Here is a 17,027-nt window from a genome sequence, read left to right as displayed (position 1 = left end):
TATTACAATACTACTTATATCAAAGGATTGATCAGGAGATTAAATGGGCTGCTGTATTTAAAATTTGTCTTTCCAAAGAAAAGTGAGTTCTCCATAGATCTTTAGTAATCATTATGACATATAGACAACATGATTATCTAGCCTATATCATAAACATTAAAAAAGCCTTTTTGAAATCATTATTGAGGTTGTGAGATGAAAAAAATCAACTTGCGAAAATCAATGTATATCTCAAACAAACATCCTTTTAGGTTTTTCATTTTGTAACTGTGGCTTACAACATTAATCTTGAGAATACAACTCAAAGCAGCTAAGCAAGATCTTTATAGGGAAGAGGCCATAACATCACTGAAATACATAAAAGAAGGACGGGATAAATAGGGTTTATGATTAGCAGGACTCTGTCATAAAAATGGCAGTGCCCTCAAATGAAGTTGTAAAAATAGCACATTTCCAACTCCAGCAGGATAAGTGTCAAAGTCATTGGAGGATCAAATGCAGAGACATGTTAAGATTAAAGGAGGCTATGACTTCTTTATCAAGTCTACCAGAGCTACCATTTACCTCCCAGGACTGATGAGGAGAAAGCAAGGAATGAGGACACAGAAAGCCTAGGATTGAAAGCTGGAACATGAACTATATAACATCCATCAGGCCGACTGCTGAGAAGGGGGCGTATCGGACCTATGCAACAATGTGCTCGCTCCTAATCAAACCTTTCGGACTTCCACGTCAAACCTGGAAGGGTTTGAAGGCGAAATAATTCTCATCACCTCTTGTGTGAGCAGTTGCTACCCAGTCGGTAGTACTGTTTGGCAAAGTGAGGGAACATTTAGGAGGCGGAACATTGCTGGAGGAAGTTTGGGAGTAGGGTTCGGACCTTGAGGCTTTATAGGCTGGGCCCACTTCCTGTTCTCTCTGCTTCTGAACTCTGGATTTTGGCAGAGTACTCCCTGCTGCCATGCCTTCCCCACCGTGGTGAGGTAATTCTCTCTGGAGCTGTAAACCAAAGTAAACCCTTGACTCTTAAGTTGTTTTGGTTAAGGTATTTATCACAGCAACAGAAAAGTTGATCTCTAATTTGACATATACCATGTGTGGTGGCACATAGCTGAAATCTCAAGACTTAGGGAGGAAGACACAGGAAAACAGGAAATTCAAGGTCACGCCAACTTTGAAATGTACGATAGCATGTATTTAGAAAAGCAAGAATGGAAGGAAGGAAAGAAGGAAGGAAGGAATATATTGAAAACCCCTCTTTGTTATTATATTTTGTATGTTTACTTTGTCCATATAGTATGGCTAAAAACACATCCTTGGATTATAGGTTGAATATTTATGTTGTACATGAGTCACAAGCTAATAATCAAATAATTAACTTCACATACTGTATCACCATTATTTAGTATAGTAAGTTGCCACCACTTGGAGATCTAGAATGGAGAATTTATTCAATGCTAAAGCAGTTACATAGTTTGAGGTAGGCTTTGTGTTCCATACCCAGCATGGCAAAAAAAAAAAAAAAAAAAAATCAGAAACTCTGGCAGGAGGAAGTATTTGTTTAAAGTCCACTATAGAAATGATGTCAAACACAGAACATTCAGTCAGTGTCCTTCTTTTTGTGGTAGTAGTGGATACTAACTTTATTTAAATTTTTATGGAACTAAATCTTCAAGTTTCATCAGTAACTGAATGGAATCAATAACAACTCAAGTTTAACATCTATACAAATATTTTCTAAAGATGAAAACATACTTGGTAATTTAAAGCTATACTGTAGTTTTGTTCATGGTAAGAACTAAAGACTATTAAGGAATTTACTTACCATCTTTAACCCTAACAGGCATGCTAGTAAGAAAGAATTATCAATCACATCTTGTAGCTAAGGAAACCAGTATTTAAATAGGTTAAATTATTTAACTAATATCTTCTGCAACAAGTGGTTTCCACATGGCTCAAGATGACTTGAGTCTGACACTTGTCTTAAGTGAAATTAAATCATCTTGTTTAAAGAGTAGACTTGATAACGTCTTTAATTAACAAAAACCTTTCTTCTCTAAAAATATGAGAGCATTCCAAGAACAGAAAAGGATCCGAGATGGCAATATTCTGTATCCAAAGCTATCCTTCTTCCAAACAACCACATAATAGGGAACACACCATCAAAATCATATTCCCAGCTACATGGGAAGCTTGGGGACCCACAGTCTACAGTACAGGACTGCTGCCATCATGGAACAGCACAAGGGAAGACATGGCATGAAAATGCACAACATAAAACTCGGCAATGCATCCTCCTGTTGTTTTAAGGCAAACTAATGAGGGTGATCAATTGTTCCTTTGAAAATATGTTATGTATAAAGTCTATAAATTCCGATGAAGGCTAAATGGTAGGACCTTAGTCCTGTCTTTCTAGATTGCACATCTTTTTATCATCTTAATTTTAACATTCAGCTGCCTTCCATTTGCTTCTACATTGTTTTGTAGTACTGATTAGATTAGCATTAGATTTAATAACTTGGAGAATGCTGTCTATGCTAACTTCACTGCTTACCTGGAACAAACAACGGAAGTGACCACTGCTATTCTGGTCAACCAAAGCAATTGCAGAAGCTGGTTTTCTGTTACCTCTTTCTTTTTATCTATAAGACCAGACCTTTCCAAAAAAGCATTTCAAAGCATATTTTCTGGGCAACTATTACTCATGCTTCCCCGATAGTCTTATCCATATACACATATACATAGAAACTACGAAAAATGAGAGAAACACTCAGATTTGACAGGTTAACATTTTGAAGTTTGTTTTTTTTTTTTTTAACTTTAAAATTATATGCCTGTGTTTCATTATGAAACTACACCATTAAGTATTTGGAAGATAAAGAATAGAGAGTTAAAAAATCCAAATTGATAGATTTGTCTTTTGCTTTTATACATGCCACTCATTATGGTAATATTGTACTCTGTCAAATTAATCCCATTTCATTCTCGTAGTCTGGCATGGTTCAGAGTACATGGTTGCCCTTGCATATATTACTTAATGTTTGTTTAGCCATTTATTCATAAACATTTTAAAAATAAGGACAACAGACTGTATTAAACATTAACTTCTAAAGTAATTTGTAAATATGCCATGTTGTGCAAAAGGGACAGTGGCCTGCAAGAGTTACTGCTGGCATGAGCTACACAGTAAAGGGCGATGTTCCCACTGTGTCTGAGATAAAACTTTGCTTCTATTAAGCAAAATTGCTGAGAAATATCAAAGCAGAAAACGGCTTGTCTCTAATTGACTGGATTCCAAATTTTGGTGAAATTAACAAAACCAGAATTCAAACTATTCTAATATGCAGGCAATTTAGCTTTATTAGACCCTAAAGAAAGGAATGAGTTTGACACTAAATGGTTGAATGCGACTATGCACCGTGCAGCATATAAGCAGTACTTTCTGTTTCACTTTCTAACTCAATTTTGAGTATAATTTTAGTTGAAATATTAAATTATTTCCTTTCATCTTTTAAAGTTTAAATACTAAAAGTAATTTCCTTTTAAAAATAAAGAGAAAATCTACTTATAAATTCCATCACTCTAAATGTTAATAGAAGCAACCAAGGGCTACATCAGGAGCTCAGCTTGTTTTGAGAGTCAATGGGATTACCTCGACCAACCATTCGGGCTTTTGTTAGTCTATGGTTCTTCTCAGGAGCATTCTCTGCCCATGTAGTTTAACTTACTATAAAGTGTGTGTGGTGTGTGTGTGTGTGTGTGTGTGTGTGTGTGTGTGTGTGGTGTGTGTTGTGTGGTGTTGTCTGTGTCTGTGTCTGTGTGTCTGTCTGGGTGTCCGTCTGGGTGTGTGGTGTATGTATACCTTTAGGTAAATATAAAATAATATGATTCCTTGAGTTTTTATCAAATTACCTTGTTATTGTTTGTCCCTGTCCCTCCTTCTCCATCTCTGTTACTTTTCTCCCTCCTTTCCAGTTGTAGACTCTTCCCCACATTTTTGTTTCCCACTTAATATCGCCTGTATCCTGCTATTTCCCTCTCAAGTCCATCTCTGCTCTACCTTTGCCCTCTACCCTTTCCTGGTTTCTGCGGTTACTCCACATCGCATATGCAAAACTGAGGATTTGAAGCTAGGACCTACAGGTCAGAGAGGATGCAAAGCATTAGTCTTTATGGGTTAGGGTTTCCTTACCTAGAATAATCTTTTATAGATCAATTTACCTATAAATTATTTCTTTTTTTCCTGTGGATATACCACTTTTCTATTATCCATTCACATGTTGAAAAACATTTAGATTGTTTCTATTTTCTGGGTATTGTGAATAATACAGCCATGGCTAGGGTGAGCAAGTATCTATACAATAGGATGTAAAGACTTTTGGAAGTATACTAAGGAAAGGTTTGATGGGTTCATATGGTAGATTTACTTTTAGTCAGCTGAGGATTCTCTATACTGATTTCCAGCTTGGCTTCACCAATTTGCATCCCTACCAACAATGAGGGCTCTTCTTTTCCCCCAGTGCATCCAGCATTTGTTAACAGTTGTTCTGTTGATCTTAGTCACATTAGGACTGGACTGTGATGACATCTCAAAGTTGTTTTAATTTGCCTTTCTTTAATTGCTAAAGATAATGAACAATTTTGGCAGTATTTCTTGGCGATTTTTATTTGTCCTACTGAGAATTCTCTGTTTAGAGATTCTTTTATAAAAATCCCTAACCCATTTGTAAATTGGGTCATTTGTTCCCTTGACTCTTTATAGCCCTTTTTTGGTTCTCAGGGTGAAGGATGGGCTCTTATTGCTAATGATACCTCACACTCACAGTTTAGGACACAAGTATGATTTAAGCTGGATTGAGTTGAAAGCCTCCTTCCACATCTAATGTCTATAGTTTCGGAAATACTATACAAGCTGCCATCGGAAGGAAACAAAGAGTCCTACCCTGTTGTCACACCGGTGAACAATAGCAATGACCACCACAGCAATAGATCCAAATGGTGCAGGAAGTGTCACTCGTATATTGGTAGCAACCAACAGCTCTCTAATTGATCTTGAAATACACTCAACAAGAAGGAAAAAATGCCTGGTACTGAACAGCTAGTCAGCTTCTCAGCTTTAAAGAGGCCATGAGCATAAGAAATTCAACTACCATCACCTTGCTAGGCCAATATAATTTCTTATTAGATTCTAAATCTTATGGCCATCCCTATAGAAACCTCTCTTTACAACAAATGGGGGTCTATCACAGACAACCCCAACTGTACACAAATCAGAGGTCAACAGATGATGGGCAGCCCAGGACCATAGATATATCTGTACAACAACTTCTGAATGTATGGCTCAGAGCACATCACGAAATGTAGGCAGAAAGACTATAAGATTACTAACAACTCTGGTGAAACAATTTCCCCCAAGAAATACCTGAATAAACAAGATAAGAACAATGGCAATCAATGAGCATATTAACATGGAAGAGCGAAATGTCATGGGGTTCCACACCTAGAAGAATTATCCTCTCCAGGAATGAGACCACTTATTGGATGCTCAATGCAGAATGGTCGGCTCTGAATAAACACAAACACAAACAACAAAAATGGACTCAGAAGGTTGTACTTATGCTTTTGTGCATTCCTCCCATGTCAAATATTTTGGAATTGTCCCTTATGAATGGCATATCTCCAAGTAAATTCTTACCAAACCCTCAAATTGACCATAGGTCCAGCAAAATCACCATGTTTCCCTCAACAAGGCAGCTACTTGAATACTCCATTCATGCCTCTGTTAAAGGCTTACATTCTCTCTTCATCTATTGACTTGTGGTTTCTTTTTTCTTCAGATAATCACTCAAAATGTCATTTTTCAGGCAGGTTTGTACAAATCTCTGTTGATAAGTCAGGAAGATGGTGGCACTCATCACACACCCCTTCTGATCAGTAGGACAACCAGGACTGCACAGCAACCTAAAGACCAAACTGAGAGCTACAAAACACCAGTGCTGCTGATTCTCAGGTAAGAAAGATCTACATTGTGTGGAGCACAGGCGGGTCTGACTCCTAGATACCCAGGTAACCCACAGGGACAACCCCCATTAGCCGCCATCTTGAGAAAGACTGTGAGACACTCATGCAGCTTTGGGCTCTCTGTCTGCTGTTTACCAGGTCTGAGTCACAGAGCAAACAGGCAGAGCTAAGTCCCAGCACTGGCCACCCTGCACATTACCTGCCATCCTGAGAGCAGCTTCGGGCTCAGATCTCTTTCTGCCCACCTGATGCCGCTAGCTCACACAGCAGACAGGCTGAACAGAGACCTGCGCAGGCCACAATCTATATTAGCTGCCATCCTGCTAGCAGCTTCTGGCTCAGATCTCTCTCCTTCCTCCTCAGCCTACCGGCCTGACGCAGATAAGATAAAGAGCAGACAGGTTGAGTAGAGACCTGCGCGTGGCACATTCCACATTAGCTGACACCCCTTGAGCAGTTTGGGCTGGGAGGTACTCTCTCTCTCTGCCCACCTACGGCTTATTGGCCTGGTCAGCTAGGTCACAAAGCAGACAGACGGGCCACACTCCACATTAGTTGCTATTCCTTGAACAGCTTTAGGCTAGGATCTCTCTCTGCCCACCAGCTGCTTACCAGCCTAGCAGATAAGCAGACCCCTGCTGTGGCTCCTGTAGGCTGAGCTGACTCTTGTGGAAAAATGCACAGGTTGAATCATTTGAAGGGCAGGTGTCCGCAGTGCTCCTCACACCTGTCTTGACAGGGCCGGAGCTGACCCCAGGGCCTGTTTCCCTGCAATGGCCTCCCTTGCCTAATTGTCTTAGAGTGGCATTCATTCCCCCAATGATACCCTCGTTGGCAACAAGAACACAAACCTGGCTTAGTATGATCAACTCTGTCTCGAGCTTGTCCAGTCTCCCTTTGAGTACATTGTCTCTTAAGGTGTCCTATCTGGCCATATCTGAAACATATTTTCAGCCGGACACCCCCAGAAGGTGACCGTCCCTGAACAGCAGAAGCTAATACTTGTCCCATTATGTGAGTAGTTCTATACTTCAGTAGATTTTCAGCTAGTCATTCACACTTTTATATTTATAAGGCCGAAGGGCTTCCTGACAATACTTATCAGCATTTTCAGAGGCCAATTGTTTAATAATAGGCATGGCTCCTTCCACATCTCAAAAATCCTTCCTGCCAATTGCATAAGGTGATCAACATAATCCTGGAAGGGCTCCGAGGGTCCCTGGACCACTTTCCACAGCTGTTCTCCTGCTCCCTTATTAGGCAAGGACTTCCAAGCCCTAGTGGCGCAAGTTGCAATCTGCACATACACAGCTGGGTCATATTGTATCTGGGTACTAAGCTCAGTATACAAATCCATGCCTGCTAGCATATCCATGTTTCTCTGTGGAACCCCAGCTGCTGCACTACGTGGGGCAGTCTGAATACACTGTTCTTGATAATCATTGCGCCAAAGCAAATAATCACCTCCACTGAGGACTGCTCTACACATTTGTTGCCAATCACTAGGTGTTAAGAATTGTCCTGTGAAGGATTCAAAAATGACAATCGTAAAAGAGGCATGTGGACCATAGGCCATAACTGCCTCCTTAAGCTGTTTTATGTCTTTAAACTGGAGGGCTTCATGCTGTCTCTGCGTTTGCCCTGGGTTTGTTGGGTGAGGCACTTCAACTACTGGAAAGAGGGAGCAGAAGGCTTTGCCAAAGATAATTGACTTTGATAATCTGGGTTATACGCCGGGGGCCGCTCTCTTCTAGTTTATTTTTCTTTAATCTTACACATTCCTTCAACTTCTTCTTTGGGGCCTGCATCTCAGAGGTTAAAGTTGCCTCTTCCTCCTCAGAGTTAGAAGAAGATATATCAGAGGCAATCTCAGACGGGGCCAAAGATTTTACAGATTGCTCCTCCTGCACTTCATTTAGGGCAAGTTCCAAACTTCCTAGCTGCTCTCTTATTTTCTCATCCTTGCTCCTAACCGCATCTCTAACAAGACGCCATAATGAAAAGGCAGCGATAGGAACACTTCATTTCGTAAAGTCCTCTGGAGATCAGACTTCACCTGATCCCAATCTTGGATATTTAGCTCTCCCGATACCATAAACCAAGGACTACTCAATTCTGTTGTTTTTATAAAATTTTTAACACTCTCGTCCTTAATCCCAGTGCCTTAATCCTCTAACAATCTCACTATTTGATCCACTAGAACCGTGGACGAACCTATGGCACCTATTTTCCCGGCGCCTTAGTCACTAGCCCACCAGAACCGTGGACAAACCTGCGGCACCTATTTTCCCGGCGCTTTAGTCACTAGTCCACCAAAACCGTGGACGAACCTGCGGCACCCATTTTCAATACGCCCATTTCTTACCTCCCTGAGGCACTAGCCAGCTTCCCTGGGCGATCCGATCCGTCAGCTTCCTCTCGGTGGAACCTCCACTTGTGATGCCCGTGCCTCCGTGGTACCGAGTCGAGGGCGAGGGACTGCGGATTTAGCTCATGCGCACACACACGCGTGCACAAACACACAATAACTCAGTGGGTCCTTCGTACTAAGAGAGCAGCTGCCGCAGCAGCCCCGGCCGCGGCAGTGGTTTATTCTCTCTCTCCTCCAGAGTGCCAAAGAGCCTTCTTATAGGCAGCCAAACAGGAATCCTCCTCCCAGGTGAAATCCCTCAAGAGGTAATCGCACACAGGAGGAAAAGTCTCGAGGAGGAAGGGAGGGGCGCGTTCTCAGAGCAGTAAACACGACTAGCTAACCAAGATAAACACAGACGTGGAAGCTGCTAGAAACAGGACATGAAACAGCAAGACAGGCAGGTAGCCCAGTCAGGCCTGGTTCCTACACCCTGCCATCTCGAGAAGGCCTATGGAACAGATCCCCCTCGGCCTCACCACCCCGCAGCTGCCTACCAGCCTGGCCCATCTGGGACATAGAGCAGATAGGCAGAGCTGAGTCTGGCGTGGGCCCCAAATCACATTTGCTTCCATCTCAAGAAGATCTGTGGGGTACCCGAACAGTTTTTGGGCTCAGACCTCTTGCATCCCACCAGCTGTTTACTGGCCTAACCCATCTGTAACACTGAGCAGATAGGCATAACCCTGCCATGTCGTAAAGGACTGTAGGCCACTTGAGCAGCTTTGGGCTTGGAAATCTATCAGCTCACTCCTCTCCTGCCTGACGCAGCTAGGATACAGACAGTGAACCCAGCTGAGCAGAGAGCTAGGTCTAGGCTCTAACACCCACCGTCCTAGATCATGAGGAGGCCTCTAGGGAGCCCTAGCAAACGACTCTCATAACTCCTGAGCTCGGATCTTTAGTATCTGTCTTTATAACGAATAATAAATAAATTAGTGCTTCAAGTGGCAGAATAACTCATAGTAGGTCAAAAATAGCACGAAAGCCACTACTAAACAAGTCTAACCATTAGAAACAAATCCTTGACTAAAATGCATACTGTTAAGTTTTCATTAAGGCAGCAAATATGTGAGATACCTTACAAAGATGGTGAGTTTAATTTTTTGCTCGTAGTTTTGGAGGTTTCAGTCAATGATCTGTTGGCGCCATTGCTTTGGGGGGCCTGGGTTGAGGCAGCACATTAGGAAGGCTGTATGTAGTAGAGAGAGATCAGACTTCGAAAGGGTGTAAGGGCATAAGAGGCAGGCACTATGGCATCATAATCCCCATCAGGGGCACACTGTGCCCGAACTCCTAACACTAGGGCCAGACTCATAAAGTTCCATAGCTTTTCAATAGCACCAAGCTGGAGGCCAAAACAATGTGTGCCTTTGGGGGAATAATCAAAATCTAAATCCCAGGGCATCTGGAAAATCCCAAGAATGGAGGCTCCAAGATCTCAGATGCAGAATGTATCAATAACACAGGATGCATTTTATGCTGCTTCTTTCAGAAGGAAAATAGGAGCAGAAGACTACTCTTTTTAAAAATATATTTTATTAATTTATTCATATTGCATCTCAATTGTTATCCCTGCCCTTGTATCCTCCCATTCCTCCCTCCCTCCCATTTTCCCCTTACTCCCCTCCCCTATGACTGTGATTGAGGGGGACTTCCTCCCCCTGTATATGGTCATAGGGTATCAAGTCTCTTCTTGGTAGCAGAAGACTACTCTTAGGAGACAAAGAATCTAGCAGATATTGTTTATAGTCTTTGAGGAATAGTGAGGCAATTTGAGATATGAGGAGCCACAATTCTCTCAGAGAAACAAGTTATGGGAAACCCAGCTGGCACATATCTGCCTCAGCTCCAGCTTCCACTGTTATGACAAAACACTATGACCAAAGGCAACCTGCTGAGGAACAGACATATTTCAGCTTACATGTCTACATCACAGTCTGAAATGAAGTAGAGTCAGGACAGGAACCCACGGCAGGAACCTGGAGGCAGGAACTGAGCAGAAACCACAAAGGAGTGCAGTTTATTGGCTTTCTTTTAACAGCATTCTCAACATTGCTATTAACTTCCGGACCCCTACTAACTGCTGGAACCACCCACAGTGGACTGGGACCCTGCACACCAATCACTCATCAAGAAAATGCCCTACAGACTTGCTTACAGGCAGGTTTCTCAAGTGAGGTTCTTCCCACATGACTCTAACTTGTATCAAGCTAAAAAAAAAAGCTAACCAGGAAAATAGCTGATTTCTCCTTTCTGTAATATGAAATTACAGGCATATTTAGAGGATAAAACACTGAAAAGAGCGTCTGTGAAAGCCAGAGGCTCACAGTGGTGTGTATTTGAAACCTAGGAATCCCCTGAAGGCAGCTGTAGACCCTTATGCTTTGAGAGGTTCCTGGAAAGGTGAACAGAGTCTAAGGATGTAAAGAACATTCAGTTGTAACTGATTAGATTACAACTGGACACCTTTACACCCTATATACCCTGCAATGGAAATATCAACACTTCTTTGGAAATGGATAAACCAAATGAAATCTCTACAATTTTTATATATGGACAAAATAAAGAATAAAAAGAGATACACAACACAATCAGTGACATTAGTAGACAAAAGTTATAATTCTGAAAAATATGATTATGGTGATGAATGGAAAGATACAGGAAATAGATAAATTGAAAATATCAGAAAAGAATTAAATGTGCAATTTAATGTGCCATCAAAAGCTAAAAATATGATAGAGGCAATCTTTTCAGTCTAGTGGACACATGTAGAAGATGACTAGTATATTCAACAAAAGGTCAAAAGAAATATTCAAGTAGTTGAGAAGAAAATAAAGAATATGAAATAGTCAAGCAAGTATAAGTAGCATGCTGGGTATGATGACTCAATCTTCCACACATGAACTTATAGAAAAAAAATGAGAAAATGTAGAGCTGTCTGAAAAAATACTTATCAAGAGCTCAATGAATTTCTCTTTATATGTATGAAGGTATGAACTTGCATATATATAAGAAGCTCTAACTTCAAGGAGAATAGGTACAAAGGAAACTATATCTGGAAACATCTCCCTAATGCGGGAGGAATCAGATACAGAGATATGCCACTTTCAAGCAACAATAAGACTTGGTAAGTTTGCAAAAAGACTGAAAAAATGACAAGTGAATTTGTTGATAAAGAAATGTCACTGAACAAAAATTTTACCCATCTTAGTCTTTAGAATTATATCTATATAAAAATATTTTGAAACATTAATCAGCTAATTTTCATTAAAAAGGCTAGTAATAACAACCTCATAATTAGACAGAGAAAATTACATAAATGCAAAGTTAAAAATATGTTACTAATTTAAAATGCTATATGACTAACTCAGATATCAAAAAGTAAGTTCACATTTACAAAGTTACTTCTTTAAATGAAATGAATTAGAAATGTAGAAGTTACTGAGTTCATTGTGCATATGTGTCAGACTGCTCTTCCTGTCTTTTTCAAATCACTGCCACACATGAGTCCTGTCTTCCCCCAGTGACCAAGGCAAGGCAGAGATGATCATCTGAATTTTGTGTTAAAAAAAATAACTTCATAGAAAAAAGTTATCCTTGATGACATGTTAATGTCATAACTGGAGTGCTTATTTCCTATTGAGTTTATCATTTGGTCATAATAAAATAGGTGATTAACGAGTAATAGACAGAAGCAGATTGAGGTACACACTGTGTCCAATGTATACTAAATCGTTACTAACATATGTTAAATTATTAAAGGTTCTTCCAAAGGAATTGTCTCAAAATATCTATGAGGGCTACTCTTGATTGTCAACCTAACACAGGCTGTTGGGCATTTCCATGGGGATATTTTATCAGATTACTTGAAGTGTGAAAACCCACCCTAAAAGTGGGTGATCCTGTCTCGTGGCAGTTGGATAAAAGAATACGGAAGAAGGAGAGGAAGAAACCTTACACCCTCAGTGGCAAGTCCATTCACTCTGTGCCTTCTGCTTTCATAAGTAGGCATGAGATCCAACTTCTTCTGCTTTCAGACCCAGACTGAGACTGTTAAAACATCCATCCAATAACATAGATCGAACAATTTCTAGAATATTGGCACCTCCAAGAATAAGCCATTACTGAACTACCCAGACCTCAGATAAACTAATGAAATCAATGTCTTTAAATATATATATTCTACCAGCTCTTAAAAAAAAAAAACAGAATCCTAACTAATGCAGTATTCTTAATTCTATGTGTAAAAACTTCAATAAAAATTTCTTTATTCTTCATTAAAATTCATAATTTGGCTAGTGAGGTGGTTCATTGGATAAACACACTTACTGATATGCCTGACAGTCTGAATTCAATCCCCAGGACCCATGTGATATTAGGGAAAAAAAAAAAAACAGATCCTTCAAGGTGTCTTCTGATCTGCACACTCAAACCATTGCATATTTGGCTACCCAATATCCACATCAAATAACACCCACAAAAACAAGCATAATGTTATGTGATCCATAAGCACTCTTCAGCTAGAAAAGCCATGACATATTCATGGAGAGGCCACAAACATAACATCGGGCTTAAACATAACATCGCCTTGAAGGAAAGCAAAGGAAATTTCAAATCCTGGAGATGCTGGAGGATCTGCTAAAGTCAACAAGCTAGAAAAGTGAAGGCAAGGGGCCCTTTAACTAACATGAACTCAGTCCTATTCTTCTTGGAAACTTTCCAGTATTCTGACAAAAATGTTTGCAATATCCAGAGACCCACTTTGAACACAGGTAGCACTATCTGTCAGCTCGGGGGCCCAGACTGAATAAAAGGGAGAGAAGACAGCCCAACCTGCATGAGCGTTCTCCACTCCATCAGCTGAATGTGGCCATCTCCGTGAGTACGGCCCCAGTTGTGAGTCCCCCGACCACGGTGCCCTTTCCCTCACCAAGAACTGTACTCCTCCCTACTGTGAGCCACAATGAACCTTTGCTCACTCAAGACAAAGCGAGAGACACGTAAGTGATACAGTGCTCTTCCCCGTCACGACAACGTCCTGTCTGAAAATCACTACAGTCTGCTCTTGCCAAGATGCTATGACTTAGTTTAACATCTTCCTCTTCCCATTTACTAGCTTAGAGTCCTTGTATAGTGAAGTAGCTAAAGTGTTTGTGAAGTACATTAAAGAACTTTGGCGAAATAATCTCTAGTTCAGGGACACCATTTTATCATCTGTGTTTTTTAAAAAAAAAACAATATTGTGTTATAGGACACTAACATTTCATGAAGACACTCCTCATGCATTCAGTACACTCATAGTAAAATTATAAACCACTTTTTAGGTTGTGGGGTATAAAACATTTTTAAAGTTAAATCATTTTAGATGTGAAATACAATTTTTATTTTATGTTTTCATTAACCTTGAAATGGATGAATCATTTGTGAATATGAGTGAAATGTCACCAAATGTTCTGCTTGTCATTGCTGCCTTGTCTTTTCAGAACTCTGGTGTGTGTGTGTGTGTGTGTGTGTGTGTGTGTGTGTGTGTGTGTGTGTGTGCATGTGCATCCATGCCTACACTTTAGGTCAATGCATATGTTTATAAGTAGCCCCTTACAGAACAATACCAGCAGATCCTATGTTTGCTAAGCTAGTTTTAAGGAGAATCTGCTAATCTGCTGTCATACTATCAGAGACAAGCAGGCAACATAAGCAACAGGTATTCAGAAACCTTCTCATAGAATCAAGTATGCCCTACAACAAAGACACCAAATAAAGTTTTAATTTTTTTTAATTGAAAAAGCAGAGCCTTTTGTGACAAGATGTTAAGATGCAAATAATGCAAGAAACATTTCTTTTTATTCCCAGAAAAACTGTTTTTTTTTTCAATCTCAGCAGTCCTGGATAAAAGCAAGCTCTCTGGTAGAAATTATGTATGTCTACACATAGATCCACGTAATCAAACACTTTGTGCACTTCTCAGATGAAGTGACCATGTAAAACCCAGAATTAGCTTGCCTCAAAACAAAATAAGGCTATGAGCCAGCTTCCCTAGTTTTGTGACTCCTAGTTTTCACATATCAATATGAGTGCTAGGAGCTCCAAGCTTTCTTCACTCCCAGCACATTCATTATTCCAACCATTTCCCATCATCTTTGCCGTGAAAGGAACATAAACTATCAGAAAGGAAAAATCATCAATAAAGAAAATGCATTTTGATCCCTTGTCTTAGAAGAAAGACCTTCATTAAGACCCAGCTATCTTTACAGAAAAAAAAAAATAACGATAATCTAAAGGAAAGCATTTTACAGACAAAATCAAATGATCTTTGAATTATAACTGGCTATTCTTGCATTCTGATATTATCTTAGAGACGACCACACTGAACTTGTATACCTAGAAGCTTCTTAATGATCAGTGGTCCCTCCTCCAACTAATCCAGGAGTGTGAATTGGCTATTAAGTTTTTAAAAATTTGTCCAAGTGCAAGGCTTGGAAACTTGTTCTTTTGTATGTGAACCCAAAGTATCAAGATTGGTTTCCATCTTTATCACAAGGTGGTTGGTGGGAGGCTGACATAAACACATTGCTTCTAGGGTTCTCACCATTTCCTTGTGATATGAAAATTGGAGTCTTCCCAAACAGCAGGAATTCATAGATAAAGCATGTGGGCAAGAAGCCAGCAGGCTTGGGTATTGGTATGTTGATGCACAGGGTGTTACTCGCAACTAAGGCACTTGAGCAGTTTCTGAACTGCTTTAAGTCCGCAAGCTGCATCACAGTAAAGATAGTGATGTTTAGCCAATTTATCAAGCAAACCTTTTCCCATAGTAACAAAAGAAGTTACCACAAAAACCTGGAGCTCTCTAACTGCATACTGGGCATGGCTCTGCTTCCATCCACTCGCCACAAACAATACCGGAGAAGAAGCCCATCAAAAGAAAGAGAGGACCCCCCCCAAATCCAGATTCATTCTTGGTAAGTTTGCTGTTTCCCTTGATCTACTTGGTATAAAACTTGGGCATCTCTCTGCCTTCACTCTCACTTACTTGAGGTCCAGAAGCCAGCTCCACACCTGGATAACTGCGACACTCACCCTGCAAGCGCAGGACCCTTCCCGTGTCCAAAGTCCCAGCTCTCCACTTCTGCTACAGGAACACAGTAGCATCTTTCACCCAGCCAGGGTAGGCGAGGGAACCAGTACTAAACCCAACAGTTGCACAGTGTCCGGTTCAGGTTTGAGCGAATCCGCGTTAAACCCAAGACAAAGGCTGCAGTCAGTCTCTCCTAGTGTGCGCCCTTCCCTGGGTAACCCATACGCGCTCCCTCACTCACTCTCTCTCAAGCCCACCCTAGCAGAGAAGTCACTGACAGGAATTGCTTTCAGAGGGTGCGGCTGAGGGTGTAAACAGTGCTTACTTGTAATCCACCAAAGGTCTACCAAGGGAACTATCCAGGCAGAACACCCCGCTGGGGATGGCTAGCCGAGGAGCCTGCTTCCAGCGGCTTGGGTACCCATATAAGCAAAGGAACAGGACTTCCCGTGCGGAACCCACCTGGGCAAAGGCACCTGCTGCCTGCGCTCCAACCTAGTGTTTTGCCAAGTCTTGCGCTCTGGAGCAGCGACAAGCCTCCCAGGATGACAATCCAAAGAGAGTGTGGGCTCTCCCGGAGGCTGATCAGATGGTCTTTGCAATCACTCACCAGGAAGGGTGAAGTAGCTCAGGCAGCCGCCAGGCTGCGCGCAGCCAGCATCCCAGGGCAGCGGCATCCTCCCATCCTTTGTCAGTGACTGGCGGTGCACTCCTAAACTCACAAACGTGCAGGCAGCCCGGTGGCAGGCAGCCCAGCTCTGGCTTGGCTTCCCAGCCCTCTTTCCTCCTCTGAGTCTCCTCCCCTTCTCTGTCCCCCTCCACCAGCGGCACTCACTGGGCTCCCATGATGTCATCCAGTGGAAATCTGCCATGCTCAAAAACTGGAATAATCCAGCGCTCGCAAGGGGGAAAAGCAGAGCAGGCAGAAGATGCAGCAGGGGCTTTAGGAGTTCCCAAACCTAATGTGGACCTGTTAGCTGGAGTCCAGGACAGGATAGAGCAGGGATTTCGGAAAAGGTGGGGGGTATTGGGGCTGTCACACTGGAGACAGAGCCTAGAAAGACCTAGAAAAGACCGAGTGTTTTCTGTTCTCATGACTTTTAACTCGATATCTAAATTGGTGGCAGAACACAGGGGTAAGGAGAAAGTTTTGCTGTCGTTTTTTTGTTAGGGGTGTCCTTCTCTTGGCATCTTGGGAGCCGCATTTCTGTGATGACCCCCCTCCCCAGTGCTGCAGGCAAGAGACTGAAAAAAGCCTCCTGGAGCCCTGGTCTCAACAGAAAGTTCAAGGTGTCTTGTCGATGCCTGCCTTGGTGACCCATCTCCAAAGTTAAGAGGTAATGCAGGTAGATGCTCTGATATTGCTGCTCTGAAACTGGAAGACACCAGCAGAGTTGCTAGCTACTTGATAATGCTCTCGTCTCTTACAGTCACCAAATAGTAACAGATAGCCTTGTGCTGCCTCCCTGGCTTCACCAAGGGTTGCCCTCAAGTAGGGGAACAGGTCACAGAATGCTT

At 41.6% G+C, this 17,027-nt stretch overlaps 1 protein-coding gene across 10 annotated transcripts in view; it reads right to left on the bottom strand.

Moving 5' to 3' along the window:
- MARCHF1 (membrane associated ring-CH-type finger 1) overlaps positions 1–16,297 on the bottom strand; it is a 758,727-nt gene extending 742,430 nt beyond the window's left edge. For 2 of the 10 annotated variants that reach the window (XM_084758393.1, XM_084758392.1), the window contains exon 1: positions 16,120–16,297. The gene's annotated coding sequence lies outside the window, so the exon portion shown is untranslated. The other 8 variants (XM_084758395.1, XM_084758394.1, XM_084758388.1 and 5 more) reach the window with 7 other exon arrangements.
- Positions 16,298–17,027: the final 730 nt, after the last annotated feature.

This window comes from Acomys minous, assembly GCF_964271855.1.
Source record: "Acomys minous genome assembly, chromosome: 15".
NCBI lineage: Eukaryota > Metazoa > Chordata > Mammalia > Rodentia > Muridae > Acomys > Acomys minous.
The sequence above is the reverse complement of the archived record's forward strand: the minus strand, read 5'-3'. Positions and strand labels throughout refer to the sequence as shown.